Source organism: Bufo bufo, chromosome 2, assembly GCF_905171765.1.
Source record: "Bufo bufo chromosome 2, aBufBuf1.1, whole genome shotgun sequence".
NCBI classification, from domain to species: domain Eukaryota; kingdom Metazoa; phylum Chordata; class Amphibia; order Anura; family Bufonidae; genus Bufo; species Bufo bufo.
This window is the reverse complement of record NC_053390.1, coordinates 24,657,278-24,674,360: the sequence shown is the minus strand read 5'-3', so window position 1 is coordinate 24,674,360 and position 17,083 is coordinate 24,657,278. Positions and strand designations below refer to the sequence as shown.

General features: G+C 48.7%; 1 protein-coding gene across 1 annotated transcript in view; it reads left to right on the top strand.

Moving 5' to 3' along the window:
• Positions 1 to 17,083, top strand: part of LOC120991124 (zinc finger protein 585A-like) — a 2,129,672-nt gene that overhangs the window by 680,920 nt on the left and 1,431,669 nt on the right. The window lies entirely within an intron of this gene.

Sequence of the window (17,083 nt, the reverse complement as noted above, 5' to 3'; positions counted from 1 at the left end):
AAATAAGATCTATGGTGGATTTGCTTCCAGGATGTCCCGCAAGGACCGTATCATGATGTTCCTTGAACACCTTGTATCGCAGTTTAGCAGGAACAAACAACTTGTCTGGAGGACAAGAATCAGGAGCCTCCTCCTGGGCCCCCAACACCTCCATCTCCAACTCGAGGTACAGAGCGGAAACCACCACCCCATCAGCCAAAATCGGAGCGGGATCCTCCGAATCACTCCCCCCAGAAAAACTATGTGACAACACATCTGCTTTGACGTTTTTAACCCCAAGGCGAAAGGTGACCACAAAATTGAACCTAGTAAAAAACAGTTACCATCTAGCCTGTCTAGGATTCAGGCGCTTAGCAGACTGCAGGTAAGCCAAATTCTTGTGGTCAGTATATACCATAATAGGATGAGTAGCCCCCTCCAACCAATGACGCCATTCCTCAAAGGCCAATTTAATGGCCAGCAACTCTCTATCTCTTACATCATAATTTCTTTCAGTGGCCGAGAGTTTCTTGGAGAAAAAAGTACAGGGACGCCAATTGCTAGGAGATGGACCCTGCGACAGAACTGCTCCGACCCCCACTTCTGATGCATCAACCTTCACGGTTGAGACACATCAGGTTGCATCAGAATGGGAGCAGACGCAAAACATTTCTTAATAGCAGAAAAGGCCTGTAATGCCTCATCTGACCAGACAGAAAAATCAGCGCTTTTTTTAGTCATATCTGTCAAAGATTTAACAATGGTGAATAATTCAAGATTAGTTTTCTGTAGTAATTGGTAAAACCCAAAAACCGCATCAGAGCTTTCTGATTCTCAGGCCGGTCCCATTCCAGTACCGCCCGAACCTTTTCGGGGTCCATACGAAAACCAGAGTCAGAAAGCAGGTATCCTAAAAACGGTAGCTCCTGGACATCAAATACACATTTTTCCAATTCTGCATACAATTTATTCTCCCAAAGGATCGACAATACCTGTCTCACGTGATCCTGATGGGTCTCCAAATTGGGTGAGTAAATTAGTATATCATCAAGGTAAATAACAATGAACCTTCCCACTAAATGATGGAAAATATCATTGACAAATCGCTGAAAGACCTCTGGCGCATTAGTTAAACCAAAGGGCATGACAAGATTCTCGAAATGACCTTCGGGTATATTGAAGGCCGTTTTCCACTCATCTCCTTCCTTGATTTTGATCAGATTATAAGCTCCTCTTAAATCCAATTTGGAGAACACCTTGGCTCCGACAATTTGATCAAATAGATCAGAAATCAAAGGAAGGGGATACGGATTACGGACCGTAATGAGATTCAACTCCCGGAAATCTAAACACGGTCTAAGTGATCCGTCTTTCTTTTTTACAAAAAAGGAGCCGGCAGCCACAGGGGACTTAGATAGCCTAATATGTCCCTTTGCCAAACTCTCTGCTATATTCTTCCGCATAGCTTTTCTTTCGGGTTGGGAAAGGTTGTATAGTCGAGATTGACCGGACAATCATATTCTCGATGGGGGGCAGCTCCTGAGCTCCACCCTCCGAGAATACGTTCTCAAAATCAGAGAGAAACTGAGGTAGGACCGTAGTTGACACACCTGAAATAGAAGCACAAATACAGTTGTCCGAACAAAATTCACTCCAGCTACTGATTTGTCTTGTTTGCCAGTCAATAGTAGGGTTATCCTTTATCAACCACGGTAAACCCAGAACCATCTGAGCAGGCAAACCCTTCATAACAAAACAAGAAATGGACTCAACATGTGAATCACCCACCCTTAACTGAATGTCATGAACGATATGAGTAAGACTCTTTTGTGAAAGAGGGGAGGAATCAATAGCAAACACTGGTATCTCTTTATCTAAAGTGCTAGTTCTAAAACAAAGATTTTGGAGGAACTGAAAATCAATAAGGTTTTTTTCTTCCTCTTTATGTGAATTCCTTCGTAGTTTTTCATTACCGCTTTGAGGTAAACAAAACAAAATGACCTTCTTTTCCACAGAAGTAACATAGCCTATTCAGCTTCCTAAAATCCCTATCACCTAAGCGAAAGGAAACCTGGCCCAACTGCATAGGCTCCTCTCCTGCCCCATATTCAAAAGTCATATTACCCCGGGGACTAGGTGGGACGGATCCACTTACAGACAGGACCCCTCACTCGAGAGGAATTTTATACCTCTCTCTAAGACGTCTATCAAGCCGCACTGCCAACGACATGGCCGTCTCCAATGAATCGGGATATTCATGAAAAGCAAGGGCATCTTTCAACCTCTCAGATAGCCCCTGACAAAACTGACTCCGGAGTGCAGGACCATTCCACCCCGAGTCAGTTGCCCACCTTCTAAATTCTGCACAATACGACTCCGCAGTACGTTCTCCCTGTAACAAACTGTGCAGCTTAGATTCAGCCATAGTGTCACGGAACCATGAACCAGACGTACAACAAGAGATAAGTGAAAATAAGAAGGCTTTATTGAAAATAAAGCTGTAAAGCAAAAGTCCAAACGGATGGTGAAACCGAGCAGAGTCTTTGCGAAGCCAGAGGTCAGGAACCAGAAGGGTAGTCAGACGAAGCCAGGATCAAGAACCAGCAGGGTAGTCAGACGAAGCCAGGATCAGGAACCAGCAGGGTAGTCAGACGAAGCCAGGATCAGGAACCAGCAGGGTAGTCAGACGAAGCCAGGATCAGGAACCAGCAGGGTAGTCAGACGAAGCCAGGATCAGGAACCAGCAGGGTAGTCAGACGAAGCCAGGATCAGGAACCAGAAGCAGCAGCAGTCTTAGAAGCATGTGAACACAAGAGGACCAAGCAAGGAACTGAAGCCACAGACCTCCTATATATATGAGCTAGGCATCCAGCTCCTCCCAGGGGAAGGAGGAGCCGCAGGGTGGAAGGCTACAAGAAACCCAGGACCCAAGATGGCCGCCAGCACATGTCAAACGAAGGAGAGCAGCAAGCAGGTAAGACCATGACAGTACCTCCCCCTCAAGGGCCCCTCCTCCGCGGAGCACAAAACGGTTTCTGAGGGAAGCGTGCGTGGAAGGCTCGGAGCAAGGCAGGAGCATGGACATCTGCGGAGGGAACCCAGGAACGCTCCTCTGGACCATAACCACGCCAATGGACCAAAAACTGCAACCGACCGCGGACCAGGCGTGAGTCCAGGATATTGCTCACCTCATATTCCTCACGATTGCCCACTTGGACCGGACGAGGCCGAGGAACCGAGGAAGTGAAACGATTACACACCAGTGGCTTCAACAGGGAGACATGAAACACGTTGGAGATCCGCATGCCAGGAGGAAGCGCAAGGGCATAGGCTACCGGGTTTACCCTGCGAAGCACTCGGAAGGGACCAACAAAGCGAGGCGCCAGCTTGGGAGTGGGCACTCGAAGGTTGAGGTTGCGGGTGGACAACCATACACGGTCTCCGACCTGGTAGGAAGGAGCAGGCGCTCGTCTGCGATCAGCCTGGAATCTCTGGCGCTGCGCAGAGACCTCAAGGGACTTCTGGATCTGTACCCAAGAAGCACGTAGGACGGAAAGGTGATCCTCCACAGCCGGAATATCCTGGGGAGAGAATACCTCCGGTAACACGGCAGGTTGGAACCCATAATTGGCCATGAAGGGAGACGTCCCAGAGGAAGAGTTCACCGCCGTGTTCCTGGCAAACTCAGCCCAAGGCAGGAGGTCAACCCAATTGTCTTGGTGATCGGAGACATAGCAACGAAGGAATTGCTCCAAGGCCTGATTGGATCGTTCTGCGGCCCCATTGGACTGAGGGTGGTAGGCCGAGGAGAAGGAGAGATGAATCCCCAACTGGGAGCAAAAGGCGCGCCAGAACCTGGACACAAACTGACTCCCCCGATCCGACACAATCTCCTTAGGCAAACCGTGCAACCGGAAGACCTCCCTGGCAAAAATCGTGGCCAACTCTTGTGCAGAGGGTAACTTCTTGAGAGGAACACAGTGGCACATTTTGGAAAACCGATCCACAATCATGAGAATGACCGTATGGCCTCGGGATGCAGGGAGGTCCACAATGAAATCCATCCCCAGGTGTGACCATGGGCGCTCCCCGGTGGCTATGGGTTGCAGAAGGCCCAACGGAAGGTGCCGAGGGGACTTACTCTGGGCACAAACGGAGCATGCCGCTACATATGCGGCGATGTCGGAACGTAGGGAAGGCCACCAGAACAGACGTGAAACAGCCCAGGACAGCTGATTCTTTCCAGGATGCCCCGCGGTCTTGGAGTTATGGTAGGTTCGCAACAACCGAGTGCGCAACTCCTCAGGCACAAAACATCTGCCGTTGGGTCTCCCAGAGGGAGCACCAGATTGAGCCGCCAAAATCTGCTCACCCAGGGGAGAGGTCAGGCTGGTGCGAATGGCGGCCAGGATCTGATTCGGAGGTATGACCGAAGTCGGAATCGACTCCTCCCTGGACAGCTCGGAGTACTGCCGTGATAAGGCATCCGCCCTGATGTTCTTGGAACCGGGTAGGTAGGAGACCACGTAATTAAAACGTGACAAGAACAGAGCCCATCTGGCCTGACGTGGTGTCAATCTCTTGGCCTCAGAAAGGTAGGTCAGATTCTTGTGGTCCGTCAGGATGAGAACCGGAACCACCGAACCCTCGAGCAAGTGCCTCCATTCTTTAAGGGCCTGCACGATGGCCAATAACTCCCTGTCACCAATCTGATAGTTGCACTCCGCGGAAGACAGTTTCCGGGAGTAAAACCCACAAGGAAGCAGAGGACCCTCTGGTGTTCTACGCTGAGACAGAAGGGCGCCTACTCCCGTCTCAGACGCGTCCACCTCGAGGACAAAGGGCAACCCAGGGTTGGGATGCGACAGAATCGGAGCCGACACAAAGGCGGACTTTAGGGCCTCAAAAGCTCGGATGGCCTCGAGCGGCCAGACCTGGGAATTACTGCCCTTCCTGGTCAGATCCGTGAGAGACTTGGCCAGCATGGAAAAGTCCCTGATGAACTTCCGATAATAATTGGCGAAGCCCAAAAAGCGCTGCAGGGAACGAAGACCACTGGGCTGGGGCCACTGTAAGACAGCCGAAACCTTCTCAGGATCCATGGAGAACCCCTCAGCGGAAATGATGTAACCTAAGAAGGTTACCTGGGATCGGTGAAATTCGCATTTCTCAAGCTTACCGAACAGCTTGTTCTCTCGTAACCGTTGCAACACTCGTCTGACATCCAGAATGTGGGCCTCCATGGATTCAGAATATACCAAGATGTCATCCAAATAGACTACCACACACTGCTGCAACAGGTCACGGAAAACATCGTTGATGAATTCCTGAAAGACTGCGGGCGCATTGCACAACCCAAAGGGCATAACCAAGGATTCGTAATGACCGGTCCTGGTGTTAAACGCGGTCTTCCACTCATCGCCCGCCTTGATCCTTACCAGGTTATATGCCGCCCTCAGGTCGAGTTTGGTAAAGACCGTGGCCCCTTTAAGGCGATCGAACAGCTCGGAAATCAAGGGTATCGGGTAAGCGTTCTTGATCGTGATGCGATTGAGACCCCTGTAATCGATGCAAGGCCTCAACTCACCGCCCTTCTTTTTCACAAAGAAAAATCCAGCCCCTGCCGGGGACGAAGATTTGCGAATGTGTCCGCGTGAAAGCGCCTCCCTCACGTACTCCTCCATGGCCTCATTCTCCGCTACCGACAGTGGATAGACTTTGCCACGAGGAGGAACGGCACCAGATTGTAACTCTATGGCACAATCGTATGGGCGGTGCGGAGGTAGGGCAACCGCGCGCACCTTATCGAATACATCCCGGTACTCCTCGTATTCAGGAGGCAACAGAGAGTCCGAGGAAGTACACAGCAACTTGACAGACCCATGGATGCAACTAGCCCCACACTGCGGTGACCACGAGAGGATCTCGACCGATCTCCAATCGAAAGTCGGATTATGCTTCTGGAGCCAGGGGTACCCCAAGACCACCGAGTAGTGTGGAGACGAAATAACCTGGAGGCAGACCGACTCTCTGTGAACGGCACCAATGGCTATCCCCACTGGAAGGGTCTCATGAGTCACGTGTGGCGGCAGAAGGGGTCTGCCGTCTATCGCCTCAAGAGCCAGTGGGGAACCTCGAGCCTGCAGAGGAATGGAATTGGCGGCAGCGAACACACTATCAATGAACAAACCACCAGCACCAGAGTCCACCAACGCCTGGGTCGTCACCGAGCCCCCGACCCAGGAGAGGACAACAGTGATCAGTGGTTTGTCAACACGGGAAACCGGGGACGAGGAGACTCCACCCAAGATCTGCCCCCGACAGGATCTCAGGGTACGAGCGTTTCCCGGACGGTTCGGACATGCCAACCGAAAATGCCCACCGAGACCACAGTACATGCATCGGCCCTCACGTCTCCGGAGTGCCCTCTCCCCCTCGGACAGGCGAGCAAACCCCAGCTGCATGGGTTCACCCCCAGACAAGTCATCCCCAGGAGGCGTGGGAGGAGAGGGAGGCACGGGTGGGACAGCAAACGTAGGCACCAATCTGTTAGAAGACCTCCGCAGGTTCTCCTTAAAGGAAGGTCTCTCCCTGAGTCTGGTGTCAATCAAAATCAGGAAAGAAATAAGAGACTCGAGCTCAACTGGTAGGTCCTTAGCTGCAACCTCATCCTTCAAGGCATCCGAGAGACCATGAGAGAAAGCAGCGACCAGAGCCTCATTATTCCAGCCCACCTCTGCTGCCAGGGTACGAAACTCAATGGCGTATTCAGCTACGGATCGTGAACCCTGTCTGATGGACATAAGGAGCTTCGCAGCAGAGGCAGCACGAGCCGGCACATCGAATACCTTCCGAAGAGAAGCAACAAAACCGGAAAACTCGGCAACCACCGAATTGTTGTTCTCCCATAAAGGGCTGGCCCAGGCCAAGGCTTTGTCCGAGAGCAGCGAGATCAAGAAGCCCACCTTTGATCTCTCAGTAGGAAAGGCATGTGGCAGCAACTCGAAATAAATGCCCACCTGGTTAAGGAAACCTCGGCACTGAGTTGGCTCTCCCCCAAAGCGCTGTGGAAGAGGGGCAGAACCGGTCATACCCCGAAACACCGCAGGCGCAACAACAGGTGTCGGGGTAGACTCTGGCGCAACAACCGGAGCGGCAGTAGGAGCGAGCCCAGGAGCGACAACCGACCCATCGGCAACGGGAGCGAAATGAGCCGTGCGTTCAAGCAGGGTTTGCAACGCCACAGCGAACCGACCCAACAGGTGATCCTGCTGATCAAGTCTGGCAACCAGCGTGGGTAGCGAGGATGGCCCTGTACCGTCAGAATTCATGGCTTGGTCCTAATGTCACGGAACCATGAACCAGACGTACAACAAGAGATAAGTGAAAATAAGAAGGCTTTATTGAAAATAAAGCTGTAAAGCAAAAGTCCAAACGGATGGTGAAACCGAGCAGAGTCTTTGCGAAGCCAGAGGTCAGGAACCAGAAGGGTAGTCAGACGAAGCCAGGATCAAGAACCAGCAGGGTAGTCAGACGAAGCCAGGATCAGGAACCAGCAGGGTAGTCAGACGAAGCCAGGATCAGGAACCAGCAGGGTAGTCAGACGAAGCCAGGATCAGGAACCAGCAGGGTAGTCAGACGAAGCCAGGATCAGGAACCAGCAGGGTAGTCAGACGAAGCCAGGATCAGGAACCAGAAGCAGCAGCAGTCTTAGAAGCATGTGAACACAAGAGGACCAAGCAAGGAACTGAAGCCACAGACCTCCTATATATATGAGCTAGGCATCCAGCTCCTCCCAGGGGAAGGAGGAGCCGCAGGGTGGAAGGCTACAAGAAACCCAGGACCCAAGATGGCCGCCAGCACATGTCAAACGAAGGAGAGCAGCAAGCAGGTAAGACCATGACACATAGAGACCCGGTCTGGGTCATCATAAATCAAGCCCAAGGCTCTAAAAAATTCATTCACCGACCGGAGGGATGTTGAAACGGTCGGCAGAGAAAAAGCCCAGGACTGCGCGTCCCCTTTGAGCAGAGATATAATGATCCCCACTCTTTGATTCTCGTCACCAGATTACATCAGCCACAGACGAAAATACAACCTGCAGGACTCCCTGAACCGAATAAAGTCATCACCCCCCCCCCCCCCCGAGAACCAATCAGGGAGAGCGACTTTAGGCTCTAAGCAGACCTGATATCCTCCAACAGCGCCAGATGCCAGAGCATTCTGACACCGTGCAACAGAACTGCGGAGATCAGCAACCTCCAGCGATAATCCCTGCATGCATTCAACCAAGTCATCCATAGCCTCCATTTCACAAACAGCAGGGATATGACAGTTTTTTGGGCGGGTTATAATGTCACGATTGGTAGGTAAGTGGGGAAATAACCAAACACAGGAAAACAAACAGAACAAAGACTAGGCCCAAAAGCTAGGGAGAAAAGGGTCACCTCCTAGCGATCCCTAAAAGCTTTCCCTAAACTGCTGTGCCCATGTGCATACCCTTAAGGTGGATATGCACATGCCCTCGTGCCTAAACCTAAACACCCTGGGCAAACCCTAAGCAGCAGGGAAAAGGGAAGAGGCAACCTGCTTCTTCAAACCAGGACGAAGAAAGTGTCTCCCTAGAGGCCTAGATAAAACACACAAAGGGAAATAACGGAGAGGGCTTATCTTGAGCAGAGCTGGAGCAGGACAATCCACCACACATCAAGAGCTCCCAGGAAAGAACTATAACCCGCACAGGCCACTGGGGGAAGGAGGGATAAATAGCCTCACTAACAATGAAACCCAGTAAACCTGAGAAAAGGTGGATCCAGCTCAAACCCAAATCAAAACAAACAGAGAAGTCAGACATGTGCAGCCAGTCTGACAGACCTCTGCACATTCACAGGGCAAGGCGAAACCGCAGAAGGACTCTATCCAGAAAAAATAGAGAATAAGGCTCCACAGCCGCCAAGGCCTGCAATTCTCCGATTCTCTTTGCTGAAGTAGTGGCCAGCAAAAAACAGGTCTTCCAAGACAAGAACTTTAAATCCACACTCTGAAGAGGCTCAAAGGGGGGAGAGCATAACCCCCTGAGCATGTCTGACAGATCCCACTGAGGTATAGGGCTCAGGATCCTAGGTTGCAGTCTTTCGGCTCCTTTAAGGGACATTTTGATTAGAGGGTCCTGAGAAAAAGGCTTGCCCAAAACTGCAGACAAAGCTGAGGTATGTACCCTTAAGGTTGAAGGTTTGAGACCCTTGTCTACACCATCCTGTAGGAACTGAAGAATGGAAGAAATAGGGGGATCCACAGAGGACACCACATTTAGGGCACACCACTGCCGAAAAGTCTTTCTGATCCTGGAGTAAGCTTTGTTGGTAAATATCGATCTGGAATGGGATAAAGTCTTCAGGACCCTCGCAGAAAATCCTCCAGATTCTAGAAGGGGGGGGATCAACCTCCAGGCTGTCAGGTTGAGACTCTTCAAGTTTAGGCAGGACTCTGCCAGATGTACTAGGTCCTGCCTCAGGGGAAGCTTCCAATATTGTCCCTGGCTCATCTGCATGAGCTGGGTGAACCAAGACCTCTTCGGCCAGAAAGGTATTATGGCGATCACTGAGGTCTGGTCTTGCCTGAGTTTCATCAATACTGTTGGTATCATGGAAACTGGAGGGAATTGAACCTCCACAGAATGGACAAAGCATCCATAGCCCAAGGATTGTCCTCCCTGTATAGGGAGCAGAACTTGTCCACCTTGGCGTTGAACCTTGTCGCCATAAGATCGATTTCTGGCGTTCCCCACCGTTGCGTAATCCGATGGAAGACTTCCTGGCATAGGAACCACTCGCCTGGCTCCGGAAGATCTCGACTTAGGCGATCCGCCACCACTAGTGATGGACGAACATCTGCTGGGACGGTTTGCGAACACGATCGTACGAACACAATCAAATGTTCGCGAACCGCAAGTTCGCAGCGGGTCCCATTCATTTTAATGGTAGGCGAACCTGAAAAACCTTCAGCTCCTACAGTCCTGATCAAAAGTTTAAGACCACTTGAAAAATGGCAAAAAATCTTATTTTACATTGTTGGATCTTAACAAGGTTCCAAGTAGAGCTTCAACATGCAACAAGAAGAAATGAGAGTGAGACAAAACATTTTTTGAGCATTCAGTTTAATGAAAACAACGAAAAAACTGAAACAGGCTATTTTTCAGCTGATCAAAAGTTTAGGACCACACCTCCAAAAAAAACTAAACCCCCCCCCCCCTAAATATGATTTTTTGCCATTTTTCAAGTGGTCTTAAACTTTTGATCAGGACTATATTTTCAGCCAAGAAATAATTACTAGAAGGGCACAAATAGTCCCACAACATGGACAGTAACATACCAGATGTATTATTCGAATTTGCGATCTCCATTCATAATTTTTTTCAATGCAAAATATCGGCAATATAATTTTCGCGTAAGCGCATGCGCAAATGCACTATACAGTACCCAAATGCACTATAAAGAAAGTATATTGGTATATAACACCCCGCTTCAATCAGTTTTTTTGGGGGGGGCGACTGGTATATCACACCAGTAGAAATTATTTGTTCCAATAACGCTTGTCCCTCTATATACCTGCAGTATCGCAGCAGAACCGCACACAACTGCCGCACAATACAAATGCACTATAATTTACTTTCTAACATAGAAAGTATATTATAACATTGTACAAGGAAGGCAATCCATTAGAATATAAATAAAGATAAAACGTAACTTTTAATAATGTTACTATGAGGGTCCATTCACACGTCCGTATGCGGATGCGGACAGCACATTCCGGCCCCATTGAAAATGAATGGGTCTGCACCCATTGCGGACGTGTGAATGGAAAAGATATCCCTCAAAATGAAAATAAATTCAATTATTAAAGTTAAGCAAAAAGCATAGATGTGGTAGGCAATAACAAGTGCTCGGCGGCACCAAATCAGAAACCATATGTCCTACCACAATCCGGGGGGTTGCAGTGCACATCCATGAATGCCGGAGGGAAAGCAAAAAAACATCTATCCCTGGGCTAGATGATGATGTGGTATTGAAGGACAGGGTGGGCAAAGAACTGTCCCTGATATTGTCCTACAGGGGGTGCTATTCTGGCCTTGATAGCCTAACCACAGACCACCCGCCCTGATAAGAGCGACCCCATCCGGAACCTTACCCTATATAAAAATGGCCCTAGTAAGGCCCTAGCCCCATGACTTCCAGGTGATCACTATATAGATCTATGTGTTTTTGACTCATTATAAAAGTATATTATGAGTATATCGCTCTCCTCTGTGTATCACACCTATCGATAGCACACCTATACCAGTCCTTGAAAGGACTTTTGTGGCCCTATTAGCTAGTGTTTGGTGTCCCTAACAGCCTGTCCCTGCTCCACACAGCAACCTCTCCCTACACTGGCAAAACACTGAATGTAAAATGGCGGCCAGATCAGGTTTATTTATAAGGTAGGGGTTATGTCCATGTGCTGAAACATCTCAATTGCCTGTCCTGTACGACCTGATGGATGTGTCATGGGTCAAAGTTCTTCACAATGTAAAAGAATATGGCGGGGGTGCGAATATCTCCATATGTTTGCATGTTCGGCAAATCGAAACGACCGCTGGGCGAACCGCAAGGCAATCTCTAGCCACCACATTGAGAGATCCTCTGATGTGAACTGCATTCAGGTGGGTAAGGTTCTCTTCTGCCCAAGACAGGGTCCATCCCACTTCCTGGAGGAGAGGTTGAGATCTCATTCCTCCCTGTCTGTTTATGTACAATACAGTCGTCATATTGTCCGAGTGAACTCTCACTGTGTCACCGCCAGATCTCTGAGAAGTTCTGATAGATGTTCTTCAGTACCTCCTGCATGATGTTCTTTTGTTTTGCTTTGACATCTCTTCTCCCTCTCCCAGCTGTCATCTATTAGCAGTGATTGCCTCCCTATATATCTCCTCCCATACTGCTTCATTTTGCGGTTTATACTACTTCCTGGATTGGGTTCACTGCTTGAAGTTGCTATTGCTGGTTCCTCAAGATAAGTCTATTTGTGTATTTGTGTTTTCCTGTTGGCTTGATTCTAGGTGACCCTGACTCCCTCCGTATTGAGTGCAGGGAGCCGGTGGTCGTGTCCCTTCACTATTATAGGGTTTGCAGGTGTCACTCAGTCCGTGGACATGCAACTTTCTATCATTGAGATCTTTGCATGGGCTGAGCAGTGAGGGAGAGCTCTAGGGCATTAATAGGGCTCACCCTTTTGTTCCTTAGTTTGGGATCAAGTCAGTCGGATCTTTATTTGTTACTTATTGTTTCCTGCAACACCATCCGTGACATTACCGCCAAAACCGTCTTAAGCATGGATCCGGTTTTAGCCTTGACGGACCGCATGCGGGGTCTTTCACTGGAGGTCGCAGAGCTCCGTAAAACTGTATCTCAGTTTCAGGTGACTGGTTCTGCTTGCATTCAAAGAGTTTGTTCTGAGCCTAAGATCTCGCTTCCAGATACCTTCTCTGGGGGTAGTGAGAATTTTGTTCATTTTAGAGAGGCTTGCAAACTCCATTTTCGCCTACTTCCCCATTCCTCTAGTGATGAGAAGCAGAGGGTGGGGATCATCATCTCACTGTTCAGGGATAACGCTCAGTCTTGGGCCTTTTCGCTGCCGGTGGGGGCACGGCCCCTCCGATCAGTGGATGAATTTTTTGTAGCCCTAGGTCAGATATATGATGATCCGGATCGAATTGCTCGGGCTGAATCTAAACTGCGTCTTTTATGCCAGGGTAAACAATCTGCAGAGTTATACTGTTCAGAATTTCGGAGATGGGCAGCTGATACTGGTTGGAATGATGCTGCACTCCTCAGTCAATTTTGCCATGGTCTTTCAGAGGGATTGAAGGATGCATTTGCCTTTTATGAGAGACCTACCTCCTTGGAGTCCGCCATGTCTCGGGCTGTTCGTATTGACAGGCGTCTTAGAGAGAGAGGAGAGATCACTCCTTCCTGTCATACTCACTCCAAGGACAGTGGGGCGGTCTCATTCAGTGCGCAGGGGTCTCAGTCTCTCTCAATCCCTTTGAGCAGGAGCCCATGCAGCTGGGTTTGCTTGCCTCTAACAACAGAGGATTCAGCTCTCAGAGGAGGGATTGTTTCTGTTGTGGAGGTATAAATCAATTGGCAAATGTTTGTCCCTCTAGGAGATTCAGGGAGTTTTTAGAGAATAATAAAGAAACAAAAAGAAAAAAGTCCTCTAAAAACGTTCCATCTGTTACTATTGGCAAGGTTGATGCGGAAATTGAAGGTTTTCCGTTTGCTTGTAGTTCTCGTTTGTGAGATTTTTGTAGATAGTGGAGCAGCTGTCAATCTCATTGATAATGAATTTGCTATAACACATGGTTTCCAGGTATGCACTTTGGGAAAGGACTTACCTGTTTTTGCTATTGATTCCGCTCCACTTTCTCAAAAATCATTAAAGGGCATAGTTCACAATATCCGTTTGACTGTGGGTGATGCTTATGTTGAGGATGTGTCATGTTTCGTCCTAGGCGGGTTACATACTCCTCTAGTGTTGGGGCTACCCTGGCTCACTAAACATAACCCCACCATTGATTGGCAAGCGAGGCAAATAAATGGTTGGAGTGACTTTTGCAGAGAGAATTGCCTCTCGACGTCTCTTTCAGAGGTTTCTACTAAGACTGTACCATCTTTTCTTTCAGAATTTTCGGATGTGTTTTCTGAGACTGGTGTTCAGGAGCTGCCCCCTCACCGGGACTACGATTGCCCTATTAATCTCATCCCAGGCACCAAGCTGCCAAAATCTCGTTTATACAATCTCGCCCAACCTGAAAGGGTCGCTATGCATACTTATATCTCTGAGAGCCTGAGAAAGGGACACATACAACCCTCGAAGTCACCTGTTGCCGCTGGTTTCTTTTTTGTTAAGAAAAAAGATGGTTCTTTAAGACCATGTCTGGATTTCAGGGAGCTGAAGAGTATCACAATTCGTGACCCATATCCGCTTCCTCTGATCCCGGACCTGTTTAACCAGATTGTTGGGGCTAAAGTTTTTTCCAAGTTGGATTTAAGAGGGGCATACAACCTGGTCAGGGTCAGAGAAGGGGAGGAATGGAAGACGGCCTTCAATACCCCTGAGGGCCATTTTGAGAATTTGGTTATGCCTTTTGGTTTGATGAATGCTCCAGCCGTCTTCCAACATTTTGTGAACAGCATTTTTTCTCATTTAATGGGGAAATTTGTACTAGTGTATCTAGATGACATTTAGATTTTTTCTCCTGATTTCAAAACTCATAGGGACCACCACCTACGTCAGGTCTTGCTCATTCTGCGGGAGAATAAATTGTACGCTAAACTGGAGAAATGTGTGTTTGTGGTTCCAGAAATTCAATTTCTGGGTTTTCTTCTCTCCGCTTCTGGTTTTCGCATGGACCCCGAGAAGGTCCGCGCTGTGCTTGATTGGGAGCTTCCTGAGAATCAGAAGGCGCTGATGCGCTTTTTAGGTTTTGTCAATTATTACAGGAAGTTCATTTTGAATTATTCCTCTGTTGTTAAGCCACTGACTGATATGACTAGAAAGGGGGTAGATTTTTCCTCCTGGTCGGTAGAGGCGCGTAAGTCCTTTTCTAGTATCAAAGAGAGTTTTGCTTCCGCTCCCATCTTGGTACAACCTGATATCTCTCTGACCTTCATTGTTGAGGTGGACGCTTCTGAGGTGGGTGTGGGTGCGGTCTTGTCTCAGGTTCCCTCTCCTGCCAAATGGCGACCGTGTGCCTTTTTCTCGAAGAAAGTCTCCTCCGCAGAGAGAAATTACGATGTGGGAGATAGGGAGTTGTTGGCCATCAAGTTAGCTTTTGAGAAATGGCGCCATTGGCTAGAGGGAGCCAGACACCCTATTACCGTGTTTACCGACCATAAGAATCTGGCCTACTTGGAGTCAGCCAAGGTTTAATTTTGTTGTCACGTTCCGCCCTGGGGTTAAGAATGTGAAGGCGGATGCCCTGTCACGTTGTTTTCCGGGAGGGGGGTACTTTGAAGACCCGGGTCCCATTTTGGCTGAAGGGGTGGTTGTGTCTGCTCTTTATCCTGAATTGGAGGCAGAGGTTCAGGCAGCCAAGGCAGAGGCTCCTGATCTTTGTCCCCCTGGGAGGTTGTTTGTGCCTCTCGCTTTATGACACAAGGTTTTTAAGGAGCACCACGATACTGTCCTTGCTGGGCACCCGGGGGGTAGAGCCACAGTGGATCTCATTGCTCGGAGATTCTGGTGGCCGGCTCTTCGTAAGTCGGTTGAGGGTTTTGTGGCAGCCTGCGAGACCTGCGCTCGTGCCAAAGTCCCTCATTCACGGCCATCAGGTCCTCTCCTTCCGTTACCCATTCCTTCCCGTCCTTGGACACATCTGTCCATGGATTTCATTACGGACCTGCCTCGTTCCTCAGGGAAGACTGTGATTCTGGTTTGAGCAAAATGGCACATTTTATTCCTTTTCCTGGGTTGCCTAATGCTAAAACGCTGGTGCAGGCATTTATTGATCACATTGTCAAATTGCATGGTATTCCTTCAGACAAAGTCTCTGATAGGGGCACGCAGTTTGTCACACGAGGGACTATTAGAAACTCTACGGCTCTAATTTCCTTCTGGTGTCTCTCCGGAGTGAGGGAGAGTCATCCGAGAGGAGTCTATTATGAACCCCAAGAATCTTCTTGATGTTGCCGGTACGATCTCGGATTTCTCCCAATTTATTATCCAGCCTAAATGCTGGAGAAAAGTAAGAGCCCGATGAAGATGGTTCTGCAACACCTCTAGAGATGCAGCTTTTAGTAGCCAGTCGTCTAGGTAAGGAATAATTTCTAAACTGTCTAGCCTCAAGGCTGCCACTATAGCAACCACAACCTTTGTGAAGGTGTGGGGAGCAGAAGAGATTCCAAAGGGCAGAACAGCAAACTGAAAATGTCCTATGGACCTTTTACTTAGCATTCTGACTTAAAGAATGCTATTATTTTCCATTATAACCATGTTATAATGCAAAATAATAAAATATACAGAACACCGATCCCAAACTTCAGTGAAGTCCGGGTTTGGGTCTGGGTACCACATTCATTTTTATATCACGCGCGTACAAAAAGCATTGCACCTGCACGATAAAAACTGAACATCGGAACGCAATTGCAGTCAAAACTGACTGCAATTGCGTACCTACTCGCACGATTTTCCCTGATCGCAGACACAACGCATCCGGACACGCTCGTCTGCAAGGGGCCTAATGTGCTCCAGTATCTACACTGCGTGCAGAATTATTAGGCAAATAAGTATTTTGACCACATCATCCTCTTTATGCATGTTGTCTTACTCCAAGCTGTATAGGCTCGAAAGCCTACTACCAATTAAGCATATTAGGTGATGTGCATCTCTGTAATGAGAAGGGGTGTGGTCTAATGACATCAACACCCTATATCAGGTGTGCATAATTATTAGGCAACTTCCTTTCCTTTGGCAAAATGGGTCAAAAGAAGGACTTGACAGGCTCAGAAAAGTCAAAAATAGTGAGATATCTTGCAGAGGGATACAGCACTCTTAAAATTGCAAAGCTTCTGAAGCGTGATCATCGAACAATCAAGCATTTCATTCAAAATAGTCAACAGGGTCGCAAGAAGCGTGTGGAAAAACCAAGGCGCAAAATAACTGCCCATGAACTGAGAAAAGTCAAGCGTGCAGCTGCCAAGATGCCACTTGCCACCAGTTTGCCCATATTTCAGAGCTGCAACATCACTGGAGTGCCCAAAAGCACAAGGTGTGCAATACTCAGAGACATGGCCAAGGTAAGAAAGGCTGAAAGACGACCACCACTGAACAAGACGAACAAGCTGAAACGTCAAGACTGATTTTTCTAAGGTTTTATGGACTGATGAAATGAGAGTGAGTCTTGATGGGCCAGATGGATGGGCCCCTTGGCTGGATTGGTAAAGGGCAGAGAGCTCCAGTCCGACTCAGACGCCAGCAAGGTGGAGGTGGAGTACTGGTTTGGGCTGGTATCATCAAAGATGAGCTTGTGGGGCCTTTTCGGGTTGAGGATGGAGTCAAGCTC